Source organism: Sus scrofa, chromosome 5 (genome assembly GCF_054392235.1).
Source record: "Sus scrofa isolate SSC_HxYL_T2T_F1_AM1 chromosome 5, Sscrofa_HxYL_maternal_Yorkshire_Landrace_v2.0, whole genome shotgun sequence".
Classification (NCBI taxonomy): domain Eukaryota; kingdom Metazoa; phylum Chordata; class Mammalia; order Artiodactyla; family Suidae; genus Sus; species Sus scrofa.
Genome location: NC_139387.1, coordinates 10345242 through 10360337, shown reverse-complemented (window position 1 = coordinate 10360337; position 15096 = coordinate 10345242). Strand labels below are relative to the sequence as shown.

Below are 15096 nucleotides of genomic sequence, written 5' to 3'. Positions count from 1 at the left end.
TGCCATCCAGCACCCATCAAACCCCCCTTACCAGCTACGAAGATGAATTTCCTTGACCCCCGGGCAGCACTCCGGGAAGAGGGGAGCGAGGGCGCCTTCTTCGCCAAAGATGGGGACAGAGAGATGCGCGGTGGCACAGGCTGGCACAAGCGTCCACCATCAAGCCTCTGCACCACTCCCCAAAACTGCTCACCTCACCGGCCGTCCTCCTCGTCCTCCCACCCCGCCTCCGCCCACCACCCCCGCAAGGGTGGTCCTCCGGGGGTCTCACGGGCATCCCCAGACCCAGAAGGCGCTGAGGGCGGCTTTCCCCGTCTCATCCTCCCCTCGCTGTGTCCCCCTCCAAGCCCCACCCCCCACTGGCGGAGGGGGTGTCCTCGGGTCCCAGCGCCCACTCCCACGGTCTCCGCCGGCCGCGGGCGCTCGGATCCGGAGGAATTCACTCACCTCCAGCCCCAGCCGGGCTCCGGGCCGAGCGCCGCCTCCGGCCGCGGCGACTGCGGGGCCTGCGCGCGAGGGTGAGTGCGAGTGTGAGCGCGGAGCGATGCGCGCGGCGCCCGGCGGGCTTGGCGCGCCGGCCGTGGCTCGGTGCGTGGCGTGTGTCTGTGGCGTGGCCGGTGTGTGTCTGTGAGCCGGCGGGTGCGCGCAGACCCCGCCGCCCGCCGCCGCGCCTCTGCCTCGCCGGGGCCCGCGCCCGGGAGGGGGCCGGAGCGCAGCGTGCGTCAGGGGCCGCGGCCGCGGTCTGTCCGCCGCCCTCGCCGCCCGCGCCCGCGCCCTCCGCAGGCCTCGCCGCAGCGAGACCCCTCCCGCCCCCTCTCCCGGCTCGATGCTGCCGCGGACGCACGCACGCTCGCAGACACACGCCCGCCGGGCGGGGGCCGCGCCTGGCTCCGCCGCTGCAGCCGCGGCCCCGCGGACGGCTGAGCCCCGGGCACGCCCCGGCCCCCGGCCCTGCTCACCCGGCGGGGACCCGGTCCTGCCGCCGGCGCATTCAACAGCTGGAGGCAAACTTACGGCGGGGCGGGCCGCCCGGGATGCGCAGCGCCCCCCAGCGCCCGCCCGAGGACGCCCGTACCCCCCGGGGCTCCCTGTCGTCGGGGGTGTACCGCCCCCACCCCGACCCCCGCAGCCCGCGTCCAGCTCGCCGGTCCGTGCTCAAGCGCTGGCAGCGGAGAGGAGTGTGGCTGTTGCATCCCATTTTACAGGAGAGACAACTGAGGCTCGGGAAACGCAGTAACTCCCCCAAGGTCACACAGCGAGCTTGAAAGCAGAGACGGTGGTAGACGCCAAGACTCTCTCTCCTCTGAGGCCGGGGCTTTGGGCTGCCACTCACTACCTTTCCCCACCCTTCGGGGAGTATGGCCTGGGGTACACTAGACTCTGTCGTAGCCCGGAGAGGCTTCCTGAGGCCTTTGAACCGTTGCCCCCCTCTGTTCACTGTCCTCCACTTAAACACGCACCTGCACCACTTAGGGAGGTAAGAGATGCAGGAAGAAGCTCTGGCATTCGAGGTCTGTACCCCTTGCCCTTGGGCACACAGATACCTGATGAGGAGGCTTGGCCCCTGCCACTTGCAGGAAGAAATAGGTGCCTCCTTGGCCCCTGGGACCTGCAAACCTACCCCCTGAAGCCCTGCCTGGGGCAGGCCCCATGCGTCTCAATCACTTTTACCCGGCCTGTCCTCGGGTAGCGCACAGCAGAACCAGCTGCAGAACTCCCAGCAGCAGCATCTCATCCAGGCCAGGGATGGGAGAGAGAGAATCCCTGGAAAAAGCCACTGCTGAGCTGAATCTTAATGGATGAGTAGGAGTCGGTCAACTGAAGAAGGAGGAGAAGAATGTCCCAGGCTGCAGGAACAGCATGTGCAAAGGCACAGAGGCATGACACCACCTGGTGTACGTGTGCAGGGAACTCCACGGAGTTAGGCATTACTAGAGCAGAAAGAACGTCTGCTCAGAAATTCCTCCCTCCTGTCAACAGAGAACAGGAAAGCAGGTCCAGGATGAGTCTGGGAGGACAGACAAGTGCTGGGACACAGGCCACCAAGGCCACTGTTTCCTCAAGTAGGAGACAGACTATTGGGCGTTCCACCACTGCCGTGCATAACTGCACGCTAGGCTGCCCGGCACACTCCTATGCACCCTTCAAGGCCCCTGGCTGTAGACCCAGATAAGCCATTATATGGTCTCTGCTCTCTAAACTGAGCTCTCCTAGAGGGCTGTGGAACACATTGTGCGTCCCCTGCACAGGGCTCATCAAAACGCAGGGTCCCAGCCCAAAGTCCTCTCTGGAAGAGCCTCTGCACCGCCCCCGCCCCGCCGCCCCGCACACCTCAGGCAGAGACACAACGGCCTCTGCGCCCTCTGGCGGATCTAGGACGCAACTGCAGAAAGCTCCCTTATGCACCCCTGAGGCTGAGGCTCTCCTGCTCCCGTGCAGAGACCTGCCAAGACAGGCCAGCCAGGAGGCCCACTTAATCTGCTCCGGCTCAAGAAACTGAGCAGTGAGCCCAAGAGCACCAAGCAGCGGGCAGCAAAACAGTTTCTTTTGTTTCTGTTTGCGTGACTTTCCCCATCATCTGCCAAAGGGCAAAGCGCACCCCTCTCTGAGCCTCAGTTTCCTCCTTTGTGAAATGTGAATGACAGAAGCAGCCCTGTTCCCAGCACGATGCTGGGGGTCCCCACATGGGCACGCCCTTCCCCCGGAACCTCTAGGTCTGGTGGATGAGTTCCGAGGTGGTTTTAAGCTCTGAAACATCCTAAGAGTCTCTTCAGAGACTGTCCGTAATGAGCAGGCATAAATTGGCAAGACTTTCAGACTCTTGACTTAGATTCCAACCTCCACACAGAAGGTGGAGTTGACCTGGGCTTACAGGGTGTCATGGTCGCACCACCTGGATACCCACCTGGGCTTTCTCTAGACTGGTGCCATCCAATAGAACTTTCCATGCTGGGGGATGTGTTATATAACTCCACTGTCTGATACAGTAACCTCTAACCACATGTGGCTATTGAGTGCTTGGAATCCTGGCTAGCAGAACTGAGGAACTGAATTTTTAATTTTGATTTTATTAATTTAGATTTAAATAGCCATGTGTGGCTAGTGGTACCCATGTTGCCTAGCGTGGGACCAGAAATACATTTAGCAACTTTCTCATTACAGGAGAGCCCACACAGAACCAAAAGACACATCCACACACTCGGGACCCTGAGCACCCTGGCGAGGCTGGGGGTGGGGTGGAGATGATGAGACTGCTTGGAATCTCTAGGTGGGCGGGTGAGGTTGAGACAAACGTGGGCCATGACAAGTCCATCCCATTACCATTGTCCTAGGCCAGGCCTTGCCGTCTTTCACCTGGATACCTGCAACAACCTCCCTCATCACCTGCCTATTTAAACCCTCTAGTAGCTCCCCAGAGCCCATGCAGGAACGCAGTGTGTTTCATTTTTTTGTGACAATGCCAAGTGATTGGCAGCAGCTGCCTGGGCGCTCCTGCTGCAGAAAGTGTAGTGATCGATTGGTGATGTCTGCCTTGGGTGTAGACAGAGATGAATGGTATGCCCTCTCTGCTTGGGAATAAAACCCAAACTCCTTCCCTTCCCCAAATAAGACCCTTTGTGGTCAAACCCTTACTCCTCTAGCATCATCTCCCCACACCTGCTCTGAGTCCCAGACCCCAATAGCTGCCCTTTCCAGAACATGCCATGCATCTCTCGCCCCATCATCTCCATTCTTTTGTGCTTTCACTCATGCTGTTCCCTCAACCTAGAAGACTTTCCTCCTTTCATGTTCCTTCCCTACCTGTCTACTTCCAGTTTGTCATCAGATACGGCTCAAAGGCCACCTCCTCGGTGACGCCTTCCCGGACCCATCCTAAGCTGAGCTGGCCAGGTTACTTCTTCCTCCACTGGCTCCCCAGTCTGTGCAGACCTTAGTGACAGCACCTGTCACGTCAGAGTGTTATTCATTCTCACATGCATCTGCCCGCCGATTACTTCCCACCTCATCCCCTCTCTCATAGGAGTCAGCGTGTATGGGGTTCACTTGGCCCAAGACCAAGTCCGCAGAGACAGCTGGTCGACCTCCACCCTGGAGAGGAAGGTGCTCAAGGGCCACAACCAACTGGGCAGCCACAGACCGCCCCCTGCACAGGGGGTGCCCTCCGATGCACCCACACTTCTGGGCCATGCCCCCCCTCACTCCCCTTTCCCTGTCCCAGCCCAGAGGGGGCTGGGTCCCATGGTGGGGTGAGGAGGAGACGAGATGCCCCTTAACATGCATTGTTCTTATTTATAAGTCACTAAAGTGAATATTAGAGGGGTGTCTGGGAACCCAGCATCTCTCCCTCCTTCCCACCAGCCCCCTAATTTCCTCTCTCCTCGCCACCATGAATAGTCTCGGTGAAATTTGAGTCAAGGTGCCCCCCCCAGCCCCCTGCTGGGATAATTGAGTGGAGTGGTGTGAGGATGGGGAGAACAGCAGGAGCAGAAGCATCCCGGGAGCCTCAGCACCAGATGATGTGCAGGCGTTTGCAGCTGCCTGGACCCCTACCCTGTCCCAGACCCTGTGATCTTCAGCAGTGCCTGAGAGCGGTCCTCAGAGCCCACCGACAAGTGTCCCTTTTTCCTGAGTTGTCAGCCGAGGCTCACATCCCCATGACCCCACCGTCCTCGCCCTAACACCACAAGGACATTTTTCCAGGAGATCTTCCTTCCTGCGGGCTTAGAGAACAGAGCAGCAAGAGGGAGAGGAACCCGTCAATTGCTAAAAAGCTTCATGGGCTGTTTAAGGTGAAGAGCAAGAGCTCCCCTTTGTACTTGGGTGAATTTTTTTTTTTTTCCACTTGGTCTACATGGCATTTGGAGTTGATGCTCAGAAAATTAGGTTAAGTGATTCTTTTAGAGAAACACATACACACTGACCGTATATGGGGTGTCATATTTCTGTTTTGGATCCAGACCAAAAATCTGATTTTCTGCTGTGCTTCCAATGCTGGAGCCGAGGGCTGCAATCACAGAGGACATGAAACCTAGAAGGAAAAATAATGAAAATTCCTCACCAAACCCCCCAAACCTTGCCCACCATGGAATCATCCCAAATTGAATATGAAGAGAGAGGTTCGAGCTGCCTTCTTGGGAAAGTGGGGTCTCTTAGCTGGGGGCATTTTGTTTTGCTGGGCATTTTGACAGGTCAGGGTGTGCCAGGTTAAAAGGAGGGGTGAGGCAGCAGATAACTGCTGAGTGTAATAAGGATGACAGAGGAGTTCCCGTCGTGGCGCAGTGGTTAACGAATCCGACTAGGAACAGTGAGGTTGTGGGTTCGATCCCTGGCCTTGCTCAGTGGGTTAACGATCCAGCATTGCCGTGAGCTGTGGTGTAGGTCGCAGATGCGGCTCGGATCCCGCGTTGCGGTGGCTCTGGCGTAGGCCAGTGGCTACAGCTCCGATTCAACCCCTAGCCTGGGAACCTCCATATGCCGCGGGAGCGGCCCAAGAAATGGCAAAAAAGACAAAAAAAAAAAAAAGGATGACAGAATGCAGAGTTCCCGCTGTGGCTCAACAGGCTGTGAACCCAAGTAGCATCCATGAGGATCTGGGTTGGATCCCTGGTCTCTCTCGGTGGGTTAAGGATCCAGCTTTGCCGTGAGCTGTGGTGTAGGTCACAGGTGTGGCTCGGATCCCCTGTGGCCGTGGCTGTGGTGTAGACCAGCAGCTGCAGCTCCAGTTGGACCCCTAGCCTGGGAACTTCTATACGCTGCAGGTGCGGCCCTAAAAAATAAAATAAGTAAAGAAAGAAAGAAAGATGAAAGGGTGTGGAGCTGGCTGTTGAGGAAACGTGAGCAAGATAAGCCCTCCCCCCACTTCAGCCTCCCCCCCCGCCGGCGCACCGCTTTCCCCACTACCCACTCCCTTCAAAAAATCTTCGTGCTTATCGTACTAGTCATCTATTGCTGTGTAACAGATGAATTCAAAGCTCGGTGGCTTCAAACAGCCAAAGAATAGCTATTACTGGGCAACTCCTGTTTTCAGGGATGGGGGAGCGGGAGGTTCTGGCCAGAGATCTCTCATAAGATTGCAGTCAGGTGTTTGGCTGGGGCTGCGCTCACCCCAAGGCTGCACTGGAGGATTTGCTTTCCAGATGGTTCATTCGTTGGGCTGGCAAGCCGGGTGCCAGCTGTTGGCGGGAGGCCTCAGCTCCTTGTCACATGTTCCTCTCAGCAGGACTGCTTGAGTGGCCTCACAGCATGGCGGCTGCCTCCCCCCCCACCCAGAGCGAGAACAGGGAGGAAGCCACAATTTTCCCAAGACCAATCCTCAGAAGGTACCCCCTGTCATTCAGGCTATTTCTTATTGGTCACACAGGCCTGTCCTCTCCATGGTGAGAGGGGACGACACAGGGTGTGAATTCCAGGAGGAAGGTATCATCTCGCGCCAACCTGGGGACCAGTGGGCTTGAGGTCAATCAGTTCTATTTGGGAAAGTTGAGGAAGTTCTGTGTTCTGCATCCAGACCAGCACAGGGGAAATCAGAACGAGGGGTGTGAATACGGGAGCTGGAGGATCGAATTCCACGGGATTCTCTGATTCTGAGAGTGTCTCATCCTCCGTGAATCAAGGGCAGCTCAAGGCCAATGGGGCCTGAAGAATGTACATAAAATTCCTGACGAAGTTAGACAAGAGTCAGGGGTGGTTGGTTGAGTGTGTGGCCCCCAAGAGGGGGTGTCTAGGTGGGCCAGAGGCCAAGGCCACACCCTGGGGGATATTTTGAAATGTTCAGGTGGGTCCCTTTGGTTCAGAGACCCAGTTATGAGAGGGGCCCCAGGGAACCGCATTAGGGATGCTGATGGCACCCTGCTGGCCTGGCCTGGCCTGGCCTGGTGCCGAAATCCCTGGGTGGTAATATTGGCCAGCCTGCCTCCCTGTCTTGTCTTGGTGGATCAGGCTGAGTGTGCGCTGGGACAGGGAAGGGAGGTGAGTTCCCCTGCTGGTACACCTGGGGCCTCCACTAGAATATGAGCCACTCCCAGACCCAGCCATGACTCACTGGGTCTGTGCCCTGGGTGCCCAGCCCCTCACCCGGCACAAAAGGCATGCGTGAAAGGGTCAAACCAAGAAGCCTCCTCCAACACAGGTGGGGGCTGCAGGCATGACAGCCCTGTGACAGACCACCTCCCCCCAGCCTTCTGAGCCAGAAGTCTCCCGAGAGGGCTGATGGGGATGGCCAGGGGCTCCAGGCTCTGCACTGCCTGACTCCTTATTTATTTATTTATTTATTTATTTTCATTTTTAGGGCCGCACCCGCAGCATATGGAAGTTCCCAGGCTAGTAGTTGAATCAGAGCCGCAGCTGCTGGCCTACACCAGAGCCACAGCAACACCAGATCCGAGCCACGTCTGCGACTTACACCACAGCTCACGGCAATGCCGGATCCTTAACCCACTGAGCGAGGCCAGGGATCAAACCCTCATCCTCATGGATCCTAGTCGGGTTCATTACCACTGAGCCACAGTGGGAACTCCTGCATCTACCTGATGTCTGCTGCCCACTAGCCAGAGGCCACAGAGCCCTGCACTGTGGGGGTGTCTGCCGTTGGGGGTCTAAGCACCCTTACGTGGGGCTCCAGGATTCTGTCATCCAGGGATTCTGCTGGAGCCTCAGGCCTGGGGCCTGCAGCCAGAGCCAGGAGGGAGGGGAAAGGGGAGGGGTAAGTCTCAGCTGGCTCAGCGGCCACGAGGTCAGCCAGGCAGCCGCATTATTAAACCATCTATCTGGTTCTGCCCAGAGGGATGCTGGGGGGTGGGGGTGGGGGCAGACTCGCTTCTACCGCCTGGGTCTGGAACTGGGGCAGCGGGAGGGCCCTGGGAGCTGGAGGTCACTGGCCTCGCGGCCGTGCTTGTCACCGCTGACCTGCGCCGGCTCCAATGCTGCAGGGACTGGCGAGGCGCTGACTGGCTGCTTTCCTTGTGTTCCTCCTCTGCTCAAAAAAACATCCAGGCTCTGACTCCATAGGGTAAAGCGCCAACTCCTTACACCGGCATCTGGAGTTTTCTGCAACCTGGCCACATTCTACCTAGAATCATAAGAATAGCTTGACTCGGAGGCGTTTACTATCTCTTTCAGGCTTGATGCCAAATGTTTCCCATGAATTAAAGTCTGGGTGAATAATGACAGCAATCTTACGAGCTACATATTGTTGTTATTCCCGCTTTACTGGTGAGGCTCAGAGACGCTAAGCAATTTGACCAAGATCACACAGCCAGGAAGAGGCGACATTGCAGCTCACCCAGTTTTTCCTGCTGAGGGGACCATGCTGTGGCCACAGGATTCTTGGGATGTTTTAGGCCAGTCGCCCCATTCTTAGCCCCCATCTAGCTCGCCGTTCCAAGCACATTGGCGTCATGCCCAATGACCTTGCAGTCTAGAATCCAGGCGTGAGGGTGGGTGAGTGAGCGACTAGCCGTGTGTCCTCCAGGCTCTTGGGGGATGGCGGGTGTGGGGCTGCTTCCAAGTGACTCAGGTCCCGAACCCAGAGGTCACCTGATGCCTCCTGGGCTCCCCGCAGAGCTGACCCAGCAACCACTCCTATCAGCTCTGCCTCCAAAAGGTGCCCTAAACCCAGTCCCTTCTCACCCCTTCACCAGCACAAGGCAAGGGCGGGGTCCATTCCATTCACCATTCACCTCGGTGTGCTCAGGATCTGGCACGAAGCAGGCACTCCAAAAATATTTGTTGAAGAAAATGATCAAGGTCATGCCCAAGAATGAAGGAAGAGGAGGCAAATGAGAAAAGAAAATGTATGGGGGCAGAAAGGCAAGTGAATTCAGTTCTGCCCTGGAGAGGGGGCAGCGGCGGCGGCAGAGGCAGGGGGCGTTGGCACTGGGCAGAAGGGGAAACTTTACACATGAAGAGATGCTCCAATCTAAAAAGATATAACAGGAGTTTTCGCTGTAGCAATGGGATCAGCGGCATGTCTGCAGCTCCAGGACACAGGTTCAATCCCCGGCCCGGGATAGTGGGTTACGGATCCGGCATTGCCACAGCTGCAGCATAGATCACAACTGCGGCTCGGATCTGATCCCTGGCCCAGGAACTCCATAGGCTGAGGGGCAGCCAAAAAAGAATGAATAAAAATAAAATAAATTTTAAAATACAACAAACGAGTGAATATAACAAAAAAAGCAGCACGCCCACAGGCATAGAGAATAAACTAGTGGTTACCAGTGGGGAGGGGGGAGGGGCTATGCAGAGGTGGGGGAGGGGGGTACAAACCTTTGGGTCTGAGACAGGCTCAAGGATGTATTTACAACGCGGGGAAGGCAGCCAATGTTTGGTAATAACTGTAAATGGAAAGCAATCTTTAAAATTGTATTGAAATTTTAAAAATGAAATTACTGCAAGAAATAAAGAGAGAGGGATGCTCCAGCTACCTGTCAGGTCGACAGGTGCAGAGGGGCACGTAGGCAGGGCACCTGGAAGGCACAAGGCATAGAGGCATGAAATGGCCAGCGTGGCACAGGGCAACAAGGCTCAGGAAGGCAACCTGCCTCATCCCTCCTCGGGCCGAGCAAGGTCCTTCCCAGCCCAGCTCCAGGGCAAGGTGGCCGCCTGCCCTCGGTACTCACCCTGGATTTCCCTGGTGGTGTCTCTGCCTTCCTGGCCCACAGCCCAGACCTGAGATAAAAGAGCGCCTTCTGCCCTTTCTCACTCACAGCCTTCTGATTGCTCTGCCTGCGGTTTCTCTGAAACCTCCACTCACAACTCCTGCTCCCCGCCCGCCTCACACTTGGGGCCCGAGGAACTCCAGTCTCCGCAGTTCCTCCATTTCATGCTCAGAACAAGCACTAGACTAACCCTGGCATTCAAACACTCAACTACCCCTTGATTTCCCTGGGTCTGGCTGGGCCCGTGTTGGAATATTCCACCCCCTCACTTCTGAGAAGGAAATTTTCTGCCAGAGGCTGAGTTCCGGTTCCTCCTCCCTCCTGCCTTTCCCAGAGCAGGGCCCAATCGCGGCTGCAAACTGAGTTCCCAGCACCCAGAGGAGGAGGCCGGGGAGCAGAGCCCGGAGCGGGGAGGGCGTGTGAAACCAGGTGAGTCTGAAGGAGGACAGCCAACAGCGTACATGAAATCCAGGAGGGGAGCAGAGCAGGCATCAGGACCACGGCCCAGCAGGCTGGAGTTCACAGCAGGCCCCAGACCCCCGGAAGAAGAACACAACAGCCCTCCCTATTTACAGGGTGACTGCCATGTGCCAGGTTATGTAAATGCCATCAAATTATCACAACGACTGGAGAGGACATTATGTTAGGACTTGTTGGTTGCAAGTGACAGAAATCCATTTCTTTTTTCCAGTCACATCCGCAGCATATAGAAGCTCCTGGGCCAGGCGTTGAACCGGAGCTGTAGCTGAGGCCTATGCCACAGCCACAGCCACACCAGATTTGTGCTGCATCTGCAACCCATGCCAGATCCTTAAGCCACTGAGTGAGACCAGGGATTGAACCCAAGTCCTCACAGAGATAATGTCGGGTTCTTAACCCACGGAGGCACAGCGGGAACTCCAGAAACTGGCTTGAACTGGCTTAAAACTCAAAAGAGGATATTTTAGCTTTCATACCAGGCAGGGCAGGAAGGGTCAGCCCGAGGAAGACTGAGAAGAAGGAAGCCATATTGAACGCCATCAGCATTCTCATTCTCTCTCTCTCTCCCTCTCTCTCTCTCTCTCAGCGGCTTAGTTCTTTAGGGCGACTGTCCCCCCTCAGTGCAACCAGGATCCCCCAGGCTTACAGCCCTACGCAGGGATTCATGGGGAGCCTGGGAAGAGATTGTCATCCAATCCCAATCTGAATAATTCTAGGGAAGGACTCTCATTGGCCCAGGGTGGGTCACATGCTTCAGCCTTGAACCAATCGCTGTGGCCCGGGGGACAAGGGCAGATTAACGGCCCAGGCTGGGGCAGGGACCCCCACCCTGTAGCCAGAGGAGGGCCTGTCGGCAGGAGAGTGGTCCAGGGGCACAGCAATAGCAGCCGTGCTGGTTTGTGGACTGTTTTTTCATTTTGTTTTGGAAATAATTTTAGATTATGATTGTGGAATCATTTTAGATTTCTAGAAACACGTGCAAACAGAGCACAGGGAGTTGCCGGACACCCTTCGCCCAGCTCACCTTGATGTTCGCATCTCGCACAGCCACAATCCATTCGTCCAAATTAAGGCATGAGCACAGGTCTAGCACAATGGACGAATCTCTCCATGTCATTCGCTCTTCCCCATTTTCCACTAGCGCTTTTTTTCTGTTCCAGGATCCCACACTGCGCTTCGTCATGGTGCTCCTTAGCCTCCTCTGCTCTGTGACGGTCCCTCATTCTTTCCTTGTTCTTCTTGACCTTGACAGGGTCAGAGGGTACCGATCAGGTATTTTGTAGCAGGTGCCCCATTTCGGGTGTGTCTGAAGTTTTCTCATGATGGGTCTGGGTCATGGGCGGGGGAGCAGGGCACAGAGGCGCCGTGGTGTCCCCGTCATAGCTGCAGGTCAGGGGCCACGTGACTGGTGATGTGGATCCCTTGGTGAATATAAGGTCTACGCCCACTTAACAAATCGGGAAACTGAGGCTTGGAGGGGCTGAGCCACTCGTGCCAGAGTCCGTGGTGGGAGGAAGGTGAACCAGGCCTGACTCCCATCATCAGTGCTTCGGAGTCTCAGCCCAGCTCTAGGAAGGGGAAGATGGGAAAGGCCGCACCATGGGACCTGCATGAGCTTTGCAGCAAGACAACGGAGCCCAAGGCCACTTCTTGGGGGACAAGGCCCTGTCAGGTTGGCCTGGGGGTCCAGCAGCCACAGTGGATTTCAGCTCGGAGAGGCAGGGAAAGGAAACGCACTGGCACAAGGATCAGCCAGGTAGGAAGTAGGAAGGAAGGAGAGGACGGCAAGCACAGTTGGGCCAGAGCAATCCAGGAAGGCTTCCTGGAAGAGGAGGCTGCCCTTGTAGGAATGGTCAAGAGGTGTGAGGTGAAAGGTCTGTCCCAGGAGACTGGAGAGCAAGATGTTTATGATCACAAGCCTTGGAGGCTGACAAGACTAGGCTCGATTCCTTGCGCTACCTCTTCTTGACCAGGTGGCTTTGGGCGAGTGACTGTTTCCCATGCTGACTTAGGGCTTTCTAGCCCCCAGGCTTTGCCTGTCCTGCTCCCCCCTGCTGAAATGTTCCTTCCTGAGCCAGCTCTCAGACCTCCCCAGCCTGGACCAGTTCCATAATTTGTGAGACCCCATAAAAAATGAAAAGGTAGGACCTCCTTGTTCAAAAATTATTAAGAATTTCAAGACAGCAAGGCAGGGCACTGATTGAAGTGTGGGGTCTTTCAAGGCAGGGGGCCCAGGCTAACAGCACAGATTACATGTCCATGAAGCCGACCTGGCCCCCAGCCCTCAGGGACCATCCTGACCCCGTTATCTGACCCTGCTATATTTCCTCCACGGTTCCTTAGCCATTAATAATCACAAGCTGCCTAGCGATGCTCGCTCGGGACACAGTATCGAGCGGTTGCTTTGCTCTCCTGTGGTTTATTCCCTGTCCTGCCCTGGGTGGAAGGTTGGGTGAAATGAATTCCAAGATGCTTCCAATGGTTAAATGTGATGTCCTTTAATTTCATGGCTCTAATATTTCGGGGGGTAGGGGAGAAAGTGCTGCTCCTGGGCTAGGGATCAAACCTGCACCACAACAGCGACCCCAGCCACGGCAGTGACAATGCTGGATCCTTAATCCATTTCATCAGAAGAGAACTCCCTAATTTTTTTTTTTTTTTTTTTTTTTTTTTTTTTTTTTTTTTTTTTGCCAGGAGCTTCAGTTCTTCAGTGTCTAAGATACTACAAGTCAAGAGGTCTGGGTTCCCCTGTGTGATCTCAAAACCCTGACCTCCCTGGGCAGTTTGGAGGTTTGTTTGTGGTTTATTTTGTTTTTTAGGGCCACACTTGGAGCATATGGAAGTTCCTGGGCTAGTGGTCGAATCAGAGGTGCAGCTGCCAGCCTACACCACAGCAACACCAGATCCCAGCAGAGTCTGCAACCTATACCACAACACACGGCAATACCAGATCCTTAACCCACTGATCGAGGCCAGGGATAGAACCAGCATTTTCACTGGATACTAGTCAGGCTTGTAACCCACTGAGCCACAGTGGGAATTTCCAGTTTAGAGGTTTTGGATGAAAGAGGAAAGATTGGAAGAATTTCACTCAGTTATATTTTGCAAAATTGAAATGTCATGTTAATTGTGATTTCTGCAGGTGCTGTAGCCTGGCTGGCACATTTTTATATTGTGTGCATTCTTGCTTGTTTGTTAACTTTGCTTCCCCCCCTCCCCTTATTGTCAAGAGGCAGAATATTAGAATCAGGCTGCCTGCATTCATCTCTTATCTCTGCTGTGAAAACATGTGCAAGTTGTTTAATCTCTCTGGGGATCAATTTCTTTATCTGAAAAATGGAGACAAGGTGAGTTCTTTTCTTTTTCTTTTCCTTTTTTTTTCTTTTCCTTTTTTTTTTTTTTTTTTTTTTTTTTTGTCTTTTTAGGGCTGCACTCGCAGCATATGGAAGTTCCCAGGCCAGGGGTCGAATAGGAGCTGCAGCTGCTGACCTACGCCACAGCCACAGCAATGCAGGATCTGAGCCGCGTCTGCGACCTACACCACAGCTCACGGCCACGCCGGATCCTTTACCCACTGAACAAGGCCAGGGATCGAACCCACATCCTCGTGTATGCTAGCTGGGTTTGATCATCGCTGAGCCACGATGGGGACTCCTGAGACAAGGTGAGTTCTAGGTCTTCTGGTTACTATTGCGGCTTAAAAATTCTGGCAGTTTAAAAAAAAAAAAAAGCCCATACCCAACCATTTTATCGTGCTCACAGTTTTGTGAGTCAGGAATTCTGGAAGGGCTCAGCTGGGCAGTTCTCACTTGGGGTTCTTGATCGGGTGCAGTCAGACGCTGGCTGCAAATACCATCATCTGATACGTCATCCGGGCTGCACTGGACCTCCAAGATGGCTCCCTCCCACGGCTGGCATCTGGTGCCCGCTGTACTTTGGCAGCCCTGCTGGAGCTGGTGCCCGAAGGGCCTGCATCCAGCACGGCAGAATCAGGGGAGTTGGGCTTTTTACATGGTGGTTGGCTTCCTTCAGAATGAGCGTCCCAGGAGCACAAGGCAGAAACTACATAGTATTTTTGTACTTGAACTTGGAAATCACAAAACATCACTGCCATTGCCTTCCGTTGATGATAAGCGAATCACATCAGTCCAGCCCAGATTACAAGGGAAGGGGTGTAGATTCCAACTCTTCAAGGGAGGAGTGTCACAAAGGTTGGGGGCATCTTCTAAAATTGCCATGGTCTATATAAAGCACTTAGAATAGGGCCTGGCACACAGTAAGCCCTCAAACATGTTTGCTGTTGTATTTCAGCCTCGAATAACAAAATGAACTGATAATGCAAAATGGTCTGTTGAAATATTAAAGAAGGGTTGAATACATTAACACAAATTCTGTAATTCAGAATAAGGCATAACCTAAATAGTGTCTAGGATTTTGATATGCCCATGGAAAGCACTGGCTCGGAGAGCTATGAGTTTGCACCAGAAAAGAACAGTAAAAATAGAAACTACAGCCCTACATACCTGCCAGAGGATCTGCGTCATACCTGTGACCAGCGCTGGGTCTCTCAGGTCAGGTTGGCCGGTGCTAGGTAGGGGCCTTTGAAGTTTTCACATCTGTTTCCCCAGAAAACAATCAAGGCATCGCTCTGGGAAACCACTGGAGTGTTTCTAGAACAAGCACAAAATAAAGCTTTCCAGTACAAAATTGATGACTTCTGTCACTAATGGCAGAAAAGAGACCGGAAGCACAGAGGCATTATTCAAGGTGGCAGGCCTCGCAGAAGAGCCAGGCACAAACCATTCTATTACCAGGACCCATATAAGGCCAGCGATAGTAAGTGATAAGTCAGAGCAAATATGTTAAGCCATTGGCAAAATCATTTTATCATTTATCAAATGACACTATTGAGGTCGGGGACACAACAAAATTAAAGACCTACAATACGTAAGTGTGG

At 54.6% G+C, this 15096-nt stretch overlaps 1 protein-coding gene across 13 annotated transcripts in view; it reads right to left on the bottom strand.

Annotated features, from left to right (window-relative positions):
• ELFN2 (extracellular leucine rich repeat and fibronectin type III domain containing 2) overlaps positions 1-9888 on the bottom strand; it is a 68505-nt gene extending 58617 nt beyond the window's left edge. For 5 of the 13 annotated variants that reach the window (XM_021091519.2, XM_085025031.1, XM_085025027.1 and 2 more), the window contains exon 1: positions 448-675. The gene's annotated coding sequence lies outside the window, so the exon portion shown is untranslated. The other 8 variants (XM_085025028.1, XM_085025033.1, XM_021091518.2 and 5 more) reach the window with 6 other exon arrangements.
• Between the last annotated feature and the right edge of the window lie 5208 nt (positions 9889-15096).